We start from the raw sequence: 19,253 nt of genomic DNA, 5'->3' as shown, positions 1-19,253 counted from the left end.
GGTGGCTTATAGCACACTCAAAGCACCTCCCGAGGGATGTCCTGACTGCATTCACCCTGGCCCTCAAGGATCCGAGCCCCACAGCAGCCAAGCTTGGCGCACACAGGTCCACTCCTGCCTCAGGATCTTAGCACATGACAGGCAGGTGTAGACAGAGGCATGGATCATTGATCAGTGTTGACAATGGCCGTGAATGTGATGGGCGTTGGGATGTGTATTATGCTCTTCTGTCAACGTTGATAAATATTTTACAATTTCCTAACAAAAAGTCAAAAATTGGGACTTCCCTGGTCATCCAATGGCTAAGACTCTGAGATCCCAATGCAAGGGGGCCCGGGTTTGATCCCTGGTCAGGAAACTTAGATCCCACATGCCACAAGTAAAAGATCCCACAGGCTTCAATGAAGATTGATCTCAAGTGCAGCAACTAAGACCCTGCACAGCCAAAGAAATAGATACATAAATAAATATTTTTTGAAAAGTAAAAAATCAACCAATGGGTGGATGGCTCATCCCAGGATCACAATATTGATTGAGCAGGTAATGCTTTCCCTTTGGGTCTTGGAGGACTTCCACAACCCCAGGACGTGTCAACCTAACATTACTCATGTTCCAGGAAGACTTTACAACAAGCAGGGGTCTAAGTTAGGGTTTAAAAACAAGTCTGGAAATAAATACAAAAATGAAAGTGAACACGATGGATTAGAAGCTATTTTTGTGCAACTGTAGCCATAATTTTGGTGATAATTATACTTGGGTGTGTTTTGTCTGCTTTGCTGTGCAAGAAGTTTAAAGTGTTAGAAGAATCATTCACACAAAATCAGTAATTGCAGTTTTAACAGTCTGAGAGAATTTCCTTACACTTAGAATCAAGCCTTAAATGGCTAAAAAAAAAAATTGCTTTTCAAAGTTCCTTTTATTTTTATATAAAGTTGGATAAATAACATTATGAAGATAGAAGGATGCTGCTCAAGCTCCCGCTTCACGATTCTTTCTTCCTTGTGCTTTTGGGACCAGTCATCACCGTCTCCACCCTCCCATGTGTTGGGGCGTTGGCCCCTGGGGTGGTTGCTCCAGGTGGGGGCTGGGTGATGGGCGGTGGTGGTGGTGGGGAGTGACTGGCAGGCAGAGGTCCAGCCTTGAGGAGGGGGTGGGATGGGGGCTACCTCCTCGGTGCTTCCTACACTGGGTGGGCTTGGGGGTGGGCAGGAGAACTTTGCAGGCCTTGGAGGAGGTGGCACAGGGAGGCTGCAGAATGCAGCCGGGCTGCTCTCCCCTCTCTGCAGACATGCCCCTGGGGTCACAGCCCATCCAGGGTGCCTGTGGGGCACAGATGCCAGCTGTGAGTGTGGCTGTCACACCACCTCCCTGCACAAACAGAGAGCCACAGGAGCTCCAGACAGAATTTTCCTCGGACACTGTATGGGGCTCCCTCTAGGCTGCCTTCTCTTGTTTAAGTTCTTCTTGTTTGAGTTACAGAAATGACAGCGAGGAAAGCATGGCCATGAGGCCACATCCCAGGTGGCAGTGGGAAGCCAACGACCTAGCAGCTGCCTTCGAGCACAGGGGCGTAACTGTGGCCCCGAGGGCTCCCCACTAGGCCCCACTGCCCCCTCCGTCTGCCACCCCAGGGAGCAGGTGGGCGCCCACGGGTGGCTTCACCACCTGAATTAAAACTCACCATTATATCTACTACTGCAGGCAGGAATCCCTCAGAAGAAATGGAGGGGCCATCATGGTCAACAAAAGAGTCCGAAATGCAGTACTTGGATGCAATCTCAAAAATGACAGAATGATCTCTGTTCGTTTCCAAGGCAAACCATTCAATATCATAGTAATCCAAGTCTATGCCCCAACCAGTAACGCTGAAGAAGCTGAAGTTGAACGGTTCTATGAAGACCTACAAGACCTTTTAGAACTAACACCCAAAAAAGATGTCCTTTTCATTATAGGGGACTGGAATGCAAAAGTAGGAAGTCAAGAAACACCTGGAGTGACAGGCAAATTTGGCCTTGGAATACAGAATGAAGCAGGGCAAAGGCTAATAGAGTTTTGCCAAGAAAATGCACTGGTCATAACAAACACCCTCTTCCAAAACACAAGAGAAGACTCTGTACATGGACATCACCAGATGGTCAACACTGAAATCAGATTGATTATATTCTTTGCAGCCAAAGATGGAGAAGCTCTATACAGTCAGCAAAAACAAGACCAGGAGCTGACTGTGGCTCAGACCATGAACTCCTTATTGCCAAATTCAGACTTAAATTGAAGAAAGTAGGGAAAACCACTACACCATTCAGGTATGACCTAAATCAAATCCCTTATGATTTTACAGTGGAAGTGAGAAATAGATTTAAGGACCTAGATCTGATAGATAGAGTGCCTGATGAACTATGGAATGAGGTTTGTGACATTGTACAGGAGACAGGGATCAAGATCATTCCTATAGAAAAGAAAGGCAAAAAAGCAAAATGGCTGTCTGGGGAGGCCTTACAAATAGCTGTGAAAAGAAGAGAAGCAAAAAGCAAAGGAGAAAAGGAAAGATATAAACATCTGAATGCAGAGTTCCAAAGAATAGCAAGAAGAGATAAGAAAGCCTTCTTCAGTGATCAATGCAAAGAAATAGAGGCAAACAACAGAATGGGAAAGACTAGAGATCTCTTCAAGAAAATCAGAGATACCAAGGGAACATTTCATGCAAAGATGAGCTCGATAAAGGACAGAAATGGTATGGACCTAACAGAAGCAGAAGATATTAAGAAGAGATGGCAAGAATACACAGAAGAACTGTACAAAAAAGATCTTCACGACCCAGATAATCACGATGGTGTGATCACTGACCTAGAGCCAAGACATCCTGGAATGTGAAGTCAAGTGGGCCTTAGAAAGCATCACTATGAACCAAGCTAGTGGAGGTGATGGAATTCCAGTTGAGCTATTTCAAATCCTAAAAGATGATGCTGTGAAAGTGCTGCACTCACTATGCCAGCAAATTTGGAAAACTCAGCAGTGGCCACAGGACTGGAAAATGTCAGTTATCATTCCAATCCCAAAGAAAGGCAATGCCAAAGAATGCTCAAATTACCGCACAATTGCACTCATCTCACACGCTAGTAAAGTAATGCTCAAAATTCTCCAAGCCAGGCTTCAGCAATATGTGAACCGTGAACTTCCTGATGTTCAAGCTGGTTTTAGAAAAGGCAGAGGAACCAGAGATCAAATTGCCAACATCCGCTGGATCATGGAAAAAGCAAGAGAGTTCCAGAAAAACATCTATTTCTGCTTTATTGACTATGCCAAAGCCTTTGACTGTGTGGATCACAAGAAACTGTGGAAAATTCTGAAAGAGATGGGAATACCAGACCACCTGACCTGCCTCTTGAGAAATCTGTATGCAGGTCAGGAAGCAACAGTTAGAACTGGACATGGAACAACAGACTGGTTCCAAATAGGAAAAGGAGTATGCCAAGGCTGTATATTGTCACCCTGTTTATTTAACTTATATGCAGAGTACCTCATATGAAATCCTGGACTGGAAGAAACACAAGCTGGAATCAAGATTGCTGGGAGAAATATCAATAACCTCAGATATGCAGATGACACCACCCTTATGGCAGAAAGTGAAGAGGAACTCGAAAGCCTCTTGATGAAAGTGAAAGTGGAGAGTGAAAAAGTTGGCTTAAAGCTCAACATTCAGAAAACGAAGATCATGGCATCTGGTCCCACCACTTCATGGGAAATAGATGGGGAAACAGTGAAAACAGTGTCAGAGTTTATTTTTCTGGGCTCCAAAATCACTGCAGATGGTGACTGCAGCCATGAAATTAAAAGACGCTTACTCCTTGGAAGGAAAGTTATGACCAACCTAGATAGCATATTCAAAAGCAGAGACATTATTTTGCCAACAAAGGTTCGTCTAGTCAAGGCCATGGTTTTTCCTGTGGTCATGTATGGATGTGAGAGTTGGACTGTGAAGAAGGCTGAGCTCTGAAGAATTGATGCTTTTGGACTGTGGTGTTGGAGAAGACTCTTGAGAGTCCCTTGGACTGCAGGGAGATCCAACCAGTCCATTCTGAAGGAGATCAGCCCTGGGATTTCTTTGGAAGGAATGATGCTAAAGCTGAAACTCCAGTACTTTGGCCACCTCATGCAAAGAATTGACTCATTGGAAAAGACCCTGATGCTGGGAGGGATTGGGGGCAGGAGGAGAAGGGGACGACAGAGGATGAGATGGCTGGATGGCATCACTGACTCGATGGACGTGAGTCTGAGTGAACTCCGGGAGTTGGTGATGGACAGGGAGGCCTGGCGTACTGCAATTCATGGGGTCGCAAAGAGTCAGACATGACTGAGCAACTGATCTGATCTGTGTTAAAAAAAAAAAACTAACTAGAAAAGACACATGCACCCCAATGTTCATAGCAGTGCTTTTCACAATAGCCAAGATGTGGAAGCAACCTAAGTGCCCACTGACAACAAATAGATAAAGAAGCTGTGATGCATATACACAATGGAATACTACTCAGCCATTAAAAGTAATGAAATGCTGCCATTTACAGGACCATGGGTGGACTTGGAGGGCATTATGCTAAGTAAAATAAGTCAGAAAGACAAACGCTTTACGATGACACTTGTATGTGGATTCTAAAAAATATCACAAAGTATAACAGAGTGACTATAACAGAAAAGAAGCAGTCTCACAGATACAAAGAACAAGCCAGTGGTTACCATGGGGACAGGGCAGGGGGAGGGGCAACAGAAGGACAGGGGAGTAAGAGGCACAAACTATTAGGAATGCATAAGCTGCCAGGCTATCTTGTACAACACGAGGAGTGTAGCAAATATTTTATAGTAACTATATATGGAGTAAAACCTTTACAAATTGTGAAGCACAGGCTTCCCTGGTGGCTCAGGGTAAAAAAAAAAAAATCTACCTGCCAATGCAGGAGGCATGGGTTCAATTCCTGATCTGGGAAGATACCACCTGCCACGGGGCAACTGAGACCATGAGCCGCAACTACCGAGCCCACGTGCTGCAGCTATTGGAACCTGTGCGCCCTCGAGCCTGTGCTCTGCAACAAGAGGAGCCGCTGCAGTGAGAAGCCCCCGCACCATGCCCAGAGAGCAGCCCCTCACCACAGCCAGAGAAGAGCCCGTGCAGCAGTGAAGACCCAGCACAGCCAAAAATAAATAAAATTATAAAAAAATGTCAATCACTATTGCACACTTGTAAGTATATAATATTGTACATCACTAATGCCTCAATAAAAAAAGAAACATAAAATCTCACCTGTTTGAAATGTGTTTAATTGGTAATTTTTAGTAAATTTACCCAATTATATAGCCATCAGTGGGCTTCCCTGGTGGCTCAGTAAAGAATCCACCTGCAATATAGGAGACCTGGGTTTGATCCTTGGGTCGGGAAGATCCCCTGGAGAAAGGAATGTTTACCCACTTCAGTATTCTTGACTGGAGAATTCCATGGACAGAGGAGTCCTCCATGGGGTTGCTAAGAGTTGGATACAACTGAGCAACTAACACTTTCACAGCCATCTGGGTAACCCACTTTTAGAATATTTCCATCACCTCAAAATATCCCTTTTGCCCCTTTTAGCTAATTCCTGTTCCCACTCAGCTCTGAGCAACCACGAAGCAGCTTCCTGCCTGTGGGTTTGTCACCTGGACATTTACTGTAACAGAGACCGTCCAGCGTGTGTGTCAGTCACCCAACACATTTCCAGCACCATCCAGGACAGCAGGCAGCACTTCACTTCTTCTCAAGGTGGAGTGGTTCTCCGTCATGTGAGTGGACACATATTGGCCCCTCTCACCTGCTGATGGCATTTGGGTCACTTCTGCCTCCTGGCTGTTGGTAGTCAAGCTCTCACCCGATGATGGCATTTGGATCACTTCTGCCTCCTGGCTGTTGGTAGTCAAGCTGCTGAACATTCGTGAACACATATCTTTCAGTGGACCTTCGTTTTCATCTCTCTTGGGTAGACATCGAAGGAGTCTCTGTTATTAAAGGTGTGCTTTTGGAGTCGGTCAGATATGCCCAGGACACAGGGTTCGCAAGGAACAGAAGGAATAGACGGAAAAGTGGGCAGTGAAGTTGATACCCTGTGAACTCCCGAGGCTGTCACCATCACCGCAGGCATGGGAGCTTCCAAGCCTGTCAATTTTTTTTTTAACTTTTTGTTTTGTATTGGCATATAGCCAATTAACCATGTTGTGATAGTTTCAGATGAACAGCAAAGGGACTCAGACCAACATACACATGTATCCCTTCTCCCCCCAGTTCCCTTCCCATCCAGGCTGGTCAACTATTTTATGAGATGTGTCTTAGCTGGGGGTTCCCCGAAAGCAGAGCTGGAGGCAGACGTGGGTGCAGGTGGGTCACTTGATGGGACCCCTGGGAGGTGGCCCAGGGGGTGTGAGAGGGCAGGTGAGGAAAGGCCACGTGCAGGAGCTCATCAGGGTGTCGGGGCTCAGTCCTGCCCGGCACTCCAAGCACAGGCCCTCCAAGGACGAAGGGTGGGAGGTTGGGGCTTTTCTCTGAGGACTCCAACCCCCTGGCTGAGGGCTGACGCTGGGAGCGCCAGCTGCTCTCCCTGCCGCCTGCAGGTGTAGACAGGGGAGGGGTCTGCTCCCTGCTCCGAGCTGGTCTTCACTCATTGCTGTCTCTCTTAGCAACATCCCTCCTTTGCAGGCCTAACCACTGAAGCTCCGTATGGTGAAGTGTTGACCCCAGACTCCTTCAAGGAGATGATCTGGCAGCCAAATGTTTAGTTGCCAGTCTAAAAACAAAAGGTTTCTTCTTTACAGAAATTGAGCAAAGCATCTAGGCAGGAGGAGGACAGCTAGTTGGGTGTTACTGCCTCAGAGTCTGGAGAAGGAAATGGCAACCCACTCCATTGTTCTTGCCTGGAGAATCCCAGGGACGGGGGAGCCTGGTGGGCTGCCGTCTATGGGGTCGCACAGAGTCGAACACGACTGAGGTGATTTAGCAGCAGCAGCAGCCTCAGAGTCAGGCCTTCTGCAGTTTGGTGTTTGGCCCCTTCTCCCCCACCCCCACCCTCCACCAGATTCATAACCAGCTCCTCTCCCATCCCGTTTAAGCAACATCTGCAGGTGGACGAGGTCTGCTCATACACGCAGCTCCCAGTGAGGCTTTGTTGCCTGATTTCAAAAGATGAACGGGAGAGTTTCGTTGCAGAAGCTGAGACTCGTCTTAGTGTGCGTCAGCACCGGCAGCCTCTGAGGCTTGTACCCGAGTCTTGCTCCAGCTGCAGCTAGTGGAGCCCCGGGCTGGGGCAGGAGCCGCGACGTCTTGGGCTGTGCAGACAAACGGAACTCAGCCATTAAGCAAAACACAGGAATACAGCTTATATGAATTAGAGTGAACACCTCAGGAGGCAATAACTGATGGCTTAGAAACTGTGGTTTCACCTCAAGTCTACACAGTGAATTCATGTGCCCAGTTTGTTTGGATATGTTGAAGAACACCACACAAAAGACTTTATATCAGTGTGTTTTGCAGTTTGCATTGTCACAGCCCTCAGAGGTGGCAATAAAGAATGCACTACCTGTCAGAAAGTAGGCTGAGCACCGAAGAATTTATTCTTTTGAATTGTGTATTGGAGAAGACTTTTCAGAGTCCCTTCGATGGCAAGGAGATCAAATCAGTCAATCCTAGAGGGAATCAATCCTGAATATTCATTGGAAGGACTGATGCTGAAGCTGAAGCTCCAATACTTTGGTCACCTGATGCGAAGAACCGAATCATTAGAAAAGACCCTGATGCTGGGAAAGATTGAAGGCAAGGGGAGAAGGGGACAACAGAGGATGAGATGGTTGGATGGCATCACCGACTTGATGGACATGAGTCTGAGCAAACTCTGGGAGTTGGTGATGGACAGGGAGGCCTGGCGTGCTGCAGTCCATGGGGTCACAAAGAGTTGAACACGACTGAGCGACTGAACTGAACTGAACTGAAAGTCCACCAGTCACTCCGGCTTCTCCCCTCGCTTACCTGTAAACTCTACCCCACCTTTGGATAATGTAAAGCAGGTCAGGGTGACCCAGAGCCTTCTGGTGACATCTCATGACATCACCCATTTCACCCCAGGTGTCATCCAGGGAGGCCCCACTGCCACTGGCTGCTAAGGGTGTGAACAGGGGCAGAGGACAGGTCGTGAGGTCTCCCTCCCTCTCCCACCCCTAAGCCCTTTCTGGCCACATCACCCTCCCCCATACAAGACGGTCACTGACGGTCCTTTCTCTGCCCATTGTGGGGTCCAGCAGAGGTGGCCCCAAATGCGCCTCCGAGACACACTCATTATTTTGAATTTAAAATTTAAGAAGAACTGACTCGTGGGAAAAGACCCTTATGTTGGGAAAGATTGAAGACAGGAGGAGAACGGGGTGACAGAGGATGAGATTGTTGGATGGCATCACTGATTCAGTGGGCATGAGTTTGGGCAAGCTCCGGGAGTTGGTGATGGATAGGGAAGCCTGGCGTGCACAAGTCCATGCGGTCACCAAGAGTCGGACACGACTGAGCGACTGAACAACAACAAGCTGTTGGGAAAAGCTAGATTCCAAAAGATCACTAAGATCAGACCTAAACTTTGATGCACTCATCAGCAAAATTTAACCAAGTCTTGGTGAGTATGAAGCTCATCGAGAAAAAAGCATTAGCTAGAATCAACAAGCATAACCCTCAGCAAGCACTTGGTCAGAGCATCAAGGAAGGACCGAGATAACAGGCCGTGAGCAGACGACAGTGAGGTGGGAAACAGATCGAAAATTATAGTGGAGCCGAAGTCAGTGGAGACAGCTCTCACTGCAGGAAAACATCCACGTACAGCCATTGGAAGCAGCACCTAGTAACAGACCAAAACATCTGATGATTCTGGGCTTGAACTCGATAACAGCAATGCAAAAGTGACATCTGACCCCGTAATGGACCCTGCTAGTGAAACTGAATTAGTACTGAGGCTTCACCCCACGTTTTTGGAAAAAGATGATCGTACACAGACAAGATTCACGAAGAGCTCAGGTAATGCCACTGTTGATCACTTATCAACCTGGCTGTGAAGTTAGCTTTAGAAGAACTTTGAAGCAAAGGAGAATCAAGCCAGACGAACCTTGATATAGCCAGTAAGAAGCAATATGCCATTTACATAGCCACAGCCAGGGGCCAGTTCGATGTGTTAAATGGCCCTCTCTCTTTGGAATTGGTCGGTGAGAAATACTGGCAGGTGAACAAGCCCATGGAACTTCATGATGCACCCACAAAGGAGCACGAATGAGGTTTTACTAAAACAAATTCTGAGATTGAACTTTTTATAGCCTTTTTCCTTAATATTAAAGATGTGCCGTCATTACTTTTATGGACAGGAAGAAAAAAAAGAAAGATGAACAGGAAGCAAAGGGAGCATTAGACACAAGAGGAAAAGCTGGAACTAATTTATAAGGAGAAATCACAAGATGAATGGAACAAGCAGAGCTAATGCAGGGAACTAAAGGAGGTTTTAAATAAAAGTCCAAGTAGTATTCACAGAGAAGTTTGAGAATGTACTGCATCTGTAAAACAAGAAAAATAAGGTAGAAAAGATAAGAACAAAGAATACAGTTGAGCTCTTTGCAAAAAAACTTTTTAATGTAAACCTTTGTATATTGTTTTGGTTTTCTGAACCTTATGGAAGTATTACTTATTTGAAATAAATGAGTTTAATTTTTTTAAACTGATGAGCTCTTGAAAATAAATAAATATGATTAGCAAAGCAAAAAAAAAAAAAAAAATGGCACAGCATTCCGTATCCAGATACCCCTCCCCCATAGACAGACTTTTAGACTTTGGTTTTCTCTCTTAAAGAGCGTTGCCAAGACTCACCCTGAAGTGCATCAAAGGAAGATGAGTGAAGGAGGAGGACTGGTGGATGGACACTGGCCAGCTGTGTAAAGTTTGAGCACTATGCCTGGAGGACTCGCAACGCAGCTGGTCAACTCTGCCGTGTGTCTGATGTTGGGAGATGCAGGGACCAGCCTTGGGCCAGCATCTGCTTGGCAGAACCCCGAGTGCCACCTTGTGCTGGGGCTTTCCAGGCATCTGAGAGCCACTGCAGAGCAGACATGCCCCAGCCCCTCTGCCAGCAGCGAAGAGGCAGCTCAGGCCTCTCTCCATGTCTAAAGCTCCAAAACAGGGACACAGAGAGGCTTGGGGACTGTGCTGCGTGGGTCCATCGGTTCGGCTTCCTCCCAGACAGGTGAGAACCAAGGGAAGTGCAGCCTGGGGACCTCGAAGCAGAAAAAGGGCCCATGGGAAGGTGGTCTCTGTGTAGGGCCCACCTGCCCGGGGAGGCACGAGGAAGGGGCAGGTGCTGGCTGACCAGGCAGAGACAACCCCCGCCCCGTTCCAGCAGGCACCTCGGGCTCCCGGAGCCTGAGTGCCGAGCACTGTCGTGCTGTCTGAGCACAGGGCTTGCCAGGGCTTCCTCCTGAAGGCTCTCATCTCCCAATCTTAGCCCCCCTGCAGCCCTGCTGGGCTCTGAGGCCCCAGGACTCAGGGCTGAATCCTCGTGTCCACTTCCACAGGACCATGCAGGGACCCCGTCCACGTGCCAGGCATGGCTCACCCACGTTAGGGGCTCCCATCTTCTCCCAGTGGGTGTAGATGAGCCACCTGCCCCCTCTCTTGCCCCACCTCCTGCCCTGGGGCCTCCTCTGAGGCCCCAGTTCACTCATTGTGTGACTCTCTTAGCGCCTCTTGGGCTATAGGAAGTGAGTAGTAGTTGTGATAGCCCGGGCTGACTCCGAGGCAAGGGGGGCTTTCAGGCCAGCAGAGCTAGGAGAGAGGAGATGGAAGGTGGTGCTGAGCTCTGGGGGCACCTGGTGTGGGTTTGCTTTACCTCTTGTGACACTGGCTTCAGGGAAGGGGCAGCTGAGCTGGGCACCCCAAGGTTGGAGACAGAAGGGCCGTCAGCAGAAGTGGGAGAGCCCACAGGTGTGTGCGAGGTTGGGGAGGTGTAGAAACAGAAGGTGGAACTGGAAGCTGGGGCTGTTCGGTGGCCACTGGTGGCACATTTGCCACTGGCTGTGAGTGACTGAGTTCTGACGAACTGCACCAACTGGCCTGTGGGACCCAAAGTCTGAGCTGGACTTTGGAACTGAGCTCCTCTTCCAGGATCCAAATGCCTTCCCGTCCCTGCAGTGGCTGGGATGCCTGAGGACGATCGGATAGAGCAAGGAGGGCCAGCTCTGGGGATCCAATCAAGAGGGGATGGGAGGTTCATGCTGGAGCTCAGAGAAGACTTTGGAACAGACCATCAGCCCTGCGGAGGCAAACAGGCTGACGACACTCCAGGACGCGCTGATGGAGATGCCAGTGAACAGCGGAATAATGACGAGGTCAAAATCAGAGACACCGTTGAAAGGCTGGGCTCCAGTGGCTCCGCCACACTCGTGACCAGCTCAAGGGTGCACAGCGGGGTTAATCAAGCCTCAGGAAAGGCGGGTGCCCTGTGGGTTGTGAGTTCAGCCAATGACTGGCTTGCACAGTGGGGACCCCTGAGAGAGACCTTGACTCCAGCATCACGTGTCTCCAGCGGGAATGTGCACTGTCAGGGGAACCCCAGCCCAGAGGAGGCCCCAGGGGAAGACGTTGCCCCAGGAATAAGGGCCCCACCCTCTTCGGGTTCATCTCTCTGATTATCAGACTAGATGCTAGGAGGGCTTGGATGGGCTTTGGGAGAGTGGATGTGGCTGAGGGTGGACCGGGCAGTTTGGTGACATGGATGGGGCTGGAAATGACAGAAAGAGAGGCTGCAGCAGAGAATCTGCCAAAAGAGAGGAGGGAGGGAGGGAAGGTGGGAGGGAAGGAGGGTGGGAAGGAAGATGCGAGGTAGAGAGGGCCTGCTGGACGGGGGCCAGGAGGGAGCGGTGACCGGGTAGTGACAGGTGGCTAGCACATCCCATGTGTCTCCACACAGCAGGGGGAGAAGCCGGGAAGGAGAGACCTACCTCTGGGGGCATCCAGAAGCCCCTCTACTTGCCCCTTTTCCAGGGCTAGGCAGGGGAGTGTCTGCAGAGGTCGTTTCCTCCTGGAACGCAGGCCCCGATGCATTGAGGGGCCATCGTGTGAATGAAGCCAAAAGTGGCCCTGAGTGTCTGATGGCAGAGGCAGGGGGAGCCTGGTGCACGGTGACCTTGCAGACACTTACTGGGCTCTGGGGTCCCTTGGATCCTTGCTGCTGAAACTGTTTACCACAGATTGTGCCTTGCACCCATGTGCTGGGACCAGAACCCAGTCAAAACCCAGTTTGGGACTTGAACCCACGTGGCTGGGACTCAGTTCAGTTCAGTTCAGTTGCTCAGTCATGTCTGACTCATTGCGACCCCATGAACCACAGCATCCCAGGCCTCTCTGTCCATCACCAACTCCCGGAGTCCACCCAAACCCATGTCCATCGTGTCAGTGATGCCATCCAACTATCTCATCCTCTGTTGTCCCCTTCTCCTCCTGCCCTCAATCTTTCCCAGCATCAGGGTCTTTTCAAATGAGTCAGCCAAAGTATTGGAGTTTAAGCTTCAGCATCAGTCCTTCCAATGAACATCCAGGACTGATCTCCTTTAGGATGGACTGGTTGGATCTCCTTGCAGTCCAAGGGACTCTCAAGAGTCTTCTCCAACACCACAGTTCAAAAGCATCAATTCTTCAGCGCTCAGCATTCTTTATAGTCCAACTCTCACGTCCATACATGACCACTGGAAAAACCATAGCTCCACTGGAAAAACTGGGACTCAAACACAGCCACAACCCACAGTTCCTGGTTTCAGGGCCTAATGAAGCTCAGGTTCTTGATGTCTCCTCACAGAAAGAATTCAGTGAGAGACAAAGTGATAGGTAAGAAGTGGATTTATTCAGATTCAGAGAGAAGCGCAGTCCACTAACAGAGTGTGGGCCATTGCAAAGGGCGACTGTGGCCAGGAAATGTGGTGTGGTTAGTTTTTATAGGCTGGGTAATTTCATATGCTAATAAGTGGGAAGATCATTCCAACTATTTTGGGGAAGGGGTGGAGATTTCCAGGATTTCAGCCACCGCACACTCCTCGGTCTTTTGACAGCGCCTTGGAACTGTCATGGCACCTCTGGGTGTGTCATTTCACTTGCTGATTGAGGATCCAGCTCTAGTCTCGTCTGCCCTCTTGGTCCCATTTGATTCTAATTGGGTTATGTTGTGGCCTTGGGCTACGTCATTCTTTCAAAAGTTGTGCCCTGCCCCTTTCCCTGCTGTCACACTACCAGCCAGGTGGGGAAAACAAGGCACAGAGAGGGCAAGGGACCAGCCTGAGGTTGTAGTGGCAGTGGGCTCTACTGCACTCCTGACTTCTCCCCTCTGCTTGTCTTCAGAACCAGATCCATTCGCTGCAACCCACCTGCCCAGTGCCAGACGGACCCTGTGGTCTATTTGTGAAGAACCCAGGGCATCGCCAAAAATTTCTCCTTCCAGTGGCCATGTTTTCCAGCATGCATTGGTCCAGCTTGACCGACTGTCTTTTCTTCTGAATGTGCCCTTGACCCTGGCTAAGGTATCTGGCCAGAATTTTCTGCCCCCACTCCTACCCCTGCTGGCGGGCAGCGGTGGCCAGCTGCCCAGACCGGGCTTAAAATATCTGTCTGAAATTTTGGTAAATGGCTCATTTAAAGAATTGACTTTCAGAAAACTGGTCAATTAAGGTCATTTTGTTAATTGACTTTTAGAGAATCGATTTCCCATATCCTGATCCAGACTCTTTCCCAGGATGCCCTGAGGTGCCCTAGTGGGTTTGTGGGGAGGCAAGAGAGAAGTGATGTCTGTGGAACATCCCATCAGTGGTCCCAACGGGCATCCACAGAGACCCCATGGGCTTCCTAGCCATGTTCAGGGAGAGCTGTTCCCTGGTCCAGGGATGCGGAGTCACGGGCATATCCATCACCTGGTGGAGAGGCTTGTCTGGAGGGTGGCCGGACCCAGCCAACTCACCACTCAAGCCTGGGGCTCCCAAGCTCTCTTCCAGGCCCCCTGAGGCTGGCAGAGTGTGCTCCCACCCCCAGCTTCTCTCTTCTGACCTCCTGGTCATTGTTCAATTGTTAAGTTGTGTCCGACTCTTTGCCACCCCATGGACTGCAGCATGCCAGGCTTCCCTGTCCTTCACTATATCCCAGAGCTTGCTCAGACTCAGGTCCATCAAGCCAGTGATGCCATCCAACCATCTCATCCTCTCCTTCTCCTCCTGCCTTCAATCTTTCTCAGCCTCAGGGTCTTCTCCAATGAGTCAGCTCTTCACCTCAGGGGCCAAAGTACTGAAGCTCCAGCTTCAGCATCAGGGTTGATTTCCTTTAGGATTGACTGGTTTGATCTCCTTGCTGTCCAAGGGACTCTCAAGAGTCTTCTCCAGTGCTACAATTTGAAAGCATCAGTTCTTTAGCACTCAGCCTTCTTTATGGTCTAACTGAGAGAGTTAATTCTTAGGTAGGTTAATAAGGAATCCAGGGCCCTCATGGAGGAGAAAAGAACAAACATTTTTTCTACACTGCTTTGTCTTAGTCACATAAGACATTATTTCCTTTAAGCCCACAGCTAACGATAGACAATAAAACTCATCTTGCTCAAGGATATGTTTTTCCTTAAGCTCTGTACTAATGATTATATAACAACAATGTATCTTGCTCAAGGGTATGTTTCTCCTTCTGAACAAGAACCTTCTGACTAATCTTGTTATCTTAAGACACATGTTGTGGGAGTGGGTCTGGTAAAGTATATAAGGCCTTGCTAAGACTAGTGAGGGGGGGCACTCTCTGTCCCCCTTCCAATGTCGATCTCAGAAGGTTCCTCTGTCTTTTTTCACTGTAATAAAACTTATGCCACACAAGAGCCCTGAGTGATCAAGCCTGGATCCCTGATCCCGAAGCTAAATCTTTGGAGATCATGAGTCTGACATCATTCACTGTAAGCCATCATAACTCTCACACCCATACATGACTACTGGGAAAACCATAGCTTTGACTCTACAGACCTTTGTCGGCAAAGTAATGTCTCTGCCCTCCCTGGCTCCTGCTTTTAAGCAGATACAACAACCCTTCCCTTTGGTCAGATGCTGAGTCTCTTCCCCTGGGATGCTGGCCTGTGAGTCCTGCCTCTGATGTCTGCTGGGGATTCATTGGGTCAAGGCAGGAAGTTTGCCTAGGACTGTGCTGCTGCTTGAGATCCCCGAGACACACTAGAGGCTCCTCCTCCTTCAGGACAGTCGTGCTGCCCAATGCCCAAATTGGAGGGGTTTGCTTCTCCCAGAAATAAAAAGGTAAGGAAGCAGGCTCCAGTGACACAAGTGTCTGTGAGCTCACACTTGTTGCTCCACACAGGGTCGCTGGCCTGGCCTGGCTGGTGAGCTCAGCCCTGCCCCGTCCCAGACAGGAGCCTTTCTGAGCCCTCACCTGGATGCCACAGTGCCCTCCCCAAGCCCCAAGGCCTTTGTCCTCTCTCCAGCTGCCTCGTCCCCTGCCCCGCCTTCACTCGCTCACCTGTGGAAGCTCCACCTGGGATGGTGGCCCCGACCAAGCTCTGTCACCCGCATGGCCGTGCCCACTGCCCGGACTCAGGGAGCTGCTGCCTCTCCTCTGTCCTCCCCCGACAGCGGAGTCTCAGGGGAGTCAGGGGCGGCATTCAGGCCTGGTCCCCACTGACCACTGTGTGGCCCTGGACAAGCTGTGGACTCCTTGAGCCAGGCTGTCCTGCTGCTCCCCCGGGCATTCCTGGCAGAGGCGGTGGCAGTCGAGCCAGGGCGGGGGAGGGGGCTCTGGTTTTGTCCTTTCTAAGGCGGGGTTGGGGTCAATTACCTGCATCTCCGGAGTTCAGCTTCCTGCCTGCATCACAAGACCATTGTGGGCCATGACAGGCGATGCTTGAGATCCTGCCGGCCTGGCACCAGAGGGACTCCAGAGCCGCTGGCCCTGGCGCCATGCTCCCTGCCAGCCCCACCCCAGGCCCATCGCTCATGCCTGCCACCCCCTATACCTCCGTCTCTGAGCTGCCCCTCCTCTATGAAGACCCCAGGAGCCGAGAGGGGGTCTGTGGCCAGAGGCTTCCGGGCGGCACAGACGGCATTAGCTCCTGCTGGTCCTTTTAGAAACAGAGGAGGGAGGAGACAGGGCGGGGCGGGGGGGGGAGGAGAAACAGTCCCCGAGCTCGGACACTGCCTGGGTTTGGCCCAGCAACTGGATGACCGTGTCCCCCTAGCACATGTGTGTTTCCTATACAGCCACGTGACTCTGTGCCAGAGCTGTGCCTATGTCCACTGCTGCTGTCCCGAGGGCCAAGTGAGGTCCTTGGGTGCTGGAGGGAAGGGCCTGATGTGGGTGATGCCAGGACTCACAGCGCTGGGTTAGCAGGCTCCAGGTTAGAAAGTGGAACTCAGGGAGGCGGGCTGCAGAAATAGTAACAAGAGCAACAGGCCATGCTGTTCTGTGTGGACAAGCCTGCCTGGCTCTCTGAGGGTGGGGACCCTTCCCTCCCGGATCAGACCCTTGGGGACACTCAGGGCCACTCCTGCCCAGGGACTCGTGATTCAGAGGGAGGGACAGTGGCCATGGTCTCAGAGTCACGGTGCTGCCTTCAGGGCCTCTCAGAATGTAGACGGATGTTAGTATTCTCTTAGTCTCATCCCAGCACTGAGAAGTTATCAGATCTAATGTCTTAGGGCAAACGGAGGGATTCCACGTTTTGATGAATGAAGATAATGCAACTATACATGTGCTGAAAACTTCTCATTTTAGGACACTTTCCCTCTCATGGGGCTTTCCTGGTGGCTCAGACAGTTAAGAATCTTCCTGGAATGCAGGAGACCCAGGTTCGATCCTTGGGTTGGAAAGATACCCTGGACAAGGGAATGGCTACCCACTCCAATAGTCTTCCCCAGGAAATTCCATGGACAGAGGAGCCTGAAGGGATACAGTCCATGGGGCCGCAAAGAGTCAGATATGACTGAGCAACTAACACTTTCCCCATCATGGGAACATTAGATTGAACTGTAGTATTTTTAAGCAGGAATATCTGGGGAGGGGGCCTTTTCTGTTTTTGTTCAGGGGCCAGGAGGACAGGCCCCTGCAGCAAGGGGTGCCCAGTTTGGACTCTCCCATTTTTGTCACCCCAACGGTCTGTCCCTTCTGGCTGCCAGGAAGAGGCTGGATGCCTTTCTCTGGTTTCTTATCAGCTCACCATCCATTTCTTGGCAAAATTCTGTTAGCCTTTGCCTTGCTTCATTTTGAACTCCAAGGCCAAATTTGCTGGTTACACCAGGTATCTCTTGACTTTCTAATTTTGCATTCCAGTCCCCTATAATGAAAAGGACATTTTTTTGGGTGTTAGTTCTAGAAGGTCTTGTAGGTCTTCAAGAATTTTGCCAAGAGAACACACTGGTCATAGCAAACACCCTCATCCAATAACACAAGAGAAGAGTCTACACATGGATACCACCAGATGGTCAATATTGAAACCAGATTGCTTATATTCTTTGTAGCTGAAGATGGAGAAGCTCTTTAGAGTCAGCAAAAACAAGACCAGGAGCTGACTGTGGCTCAGATCATGAACACCTTATTCCCAAATTCAGACTTAAATTAAGAAAGTAGCGTAAACCACTAGACCATTCTCAGTTCAGTTCAGTCGCTCAGTCGTGTCCGACTCTTCACAACCCCATGAATCACAGCACTCCAGGCCTCCCTGTCCATCACCAACTCCCGGAGTTCACTCAGACTCACGTCCATCGAGTCAGTGATGCCATCCAGCCATCTCATCCTCTGTCGTCCCCTTCTCCTCCTGCCCCCAATCCCTCCCAGCATCAGGGTCTTTTCCAATGAGTCAATTCTTTGCATGAGGTGGCCAAAGTACTGGAGTTTCAGCTTTAGCATCATTCCTTCCAAAGAAATCCCAGGGCTGATCTCCTTCAGAATGGACTGGTTGGATCTTCTTGCAGTCCAAGGGACTCTCAAGAGCCTTCTCCAACACCACAGTCCAAAAGCATCAATTCTTCGGAGCTCAGCCTTCTTCACAGTCCAACTCTCACATCCATACATGACCACAGGAAAAACCATGGCCTTGACTAGACAGACCTTTGTTGGCAAAGTAATGTCTCTGCTTTTGAATATGGTATCTAGGTTGGTCATAACTTTCCTTCCAAGGAGTAAGCGTCTTTTAATTTCATGGCTGCAATCACCATCTGCAGTGATTTTGGAGCCCCCCAAAATAAAGTCTGACACTGTTTTCACTGTTTCCCCATCTATTTCCCATGAAGTGATGGGACTGGATGCCATGATCTTCATTTTCTGAATGTTGAGCTTTAACATTTTAAAGTTTAACAATGAACATTTAACATTCACTTAAAAAAGTGAAGCTTTTTCACTCTTCTCTTTCACCTTCATCAAGAGGCTTTTTAGTTCCTCTTCACTTTCTGCCATAAGGGTGGTGTCATCTGCATATCTGAGGTTATTGATATTTCTCCCAGCAATCTTGATTCCAGCTTGTGTTTCTTCCAGTCCAGTGTTTCTCATGATGTACTCTGCATATAAGTTAAATAAGCAGGGTGATAATATACAGCCTTGGCATACTCCTTTTCCTATTTGGAAGCAGTCTGTTGTTCCATGTCCAGTTCTAACTGTTGCTTCCTGACCTGCATACAGATTTCTCAAGAGGCAGGTCAGGTGGTCTGGTATTCCCATCTCTTTCAGAATTTTCCACAGTTTATTGTGACCCACACAGTCAAAGGCTTTGGCATAGTCAATAAAGCAGAAATAGATGTTTTTCTGGAACTCTCTTGCTTTTTCAAAGATCCAGCGGATGTTGGCAATTTGATCTCTGGTTCCTCTGCCTTTTCTAAAACCAGCTTGAACATCAGGAAGTTCATGGTTCACATATTGCTGAAGCCTGGCTTGGAGAATTTTGAGCATTACTTTACTAGCGTGTGAGATGAGTGCAATTGTGCGGTAATTTGAGCATTCTTTGGCATTGCCTTTCTTTGGGATTGGAATGATAACTGACCTTTTCCAGTCCTGTGGCCACTGCTGAGTTTTCCAAATTTGCTGGCATAGTGAGTGCAGCACTTTCACAGCATCATCTTTTAGGATTTGAAATAGCTCAACTGGAATTCCATCACCTCCACTAGCTTTGTTCATAGTGATGCTTTCTAAGGCCCACTTGACTTCACATTCCAGGATG

General features: G+C 49.4%; 1 pseudogene; it reads left to right on the top strand.

Annotated features, from left to right (window-relative positions):
• The first annotated feature begins 8,675 nt into the window (after positions 1–8,675).
• Positions 8,676–9,565, top strand: LOC113898242 (annotated as a pseudogene).
• Positions 9,566–19,253: the final 9,688 nt, after the last annotated feature.

Source organism: Bos indicus x Bos taurus, chromosome 1, assembly GCF_003369695.1.
Source record: "Bos indicus x Bos taurus breed Angus x Brahman F1 hybrid chromosome 1, Bos_hybrid_MaternalHap_v2.0, whole genome shotgun sequence".
Classification (NCBI taxonomy): Eukaryota; Metazoa; Chordata; class Mammalia; order Artiodactyla; family Bovidae; genus Bos; species Bos indicus x Bos taurus.
This window is presented reverse-complemented; position numbering and strand designations above follow the sequence as displayed.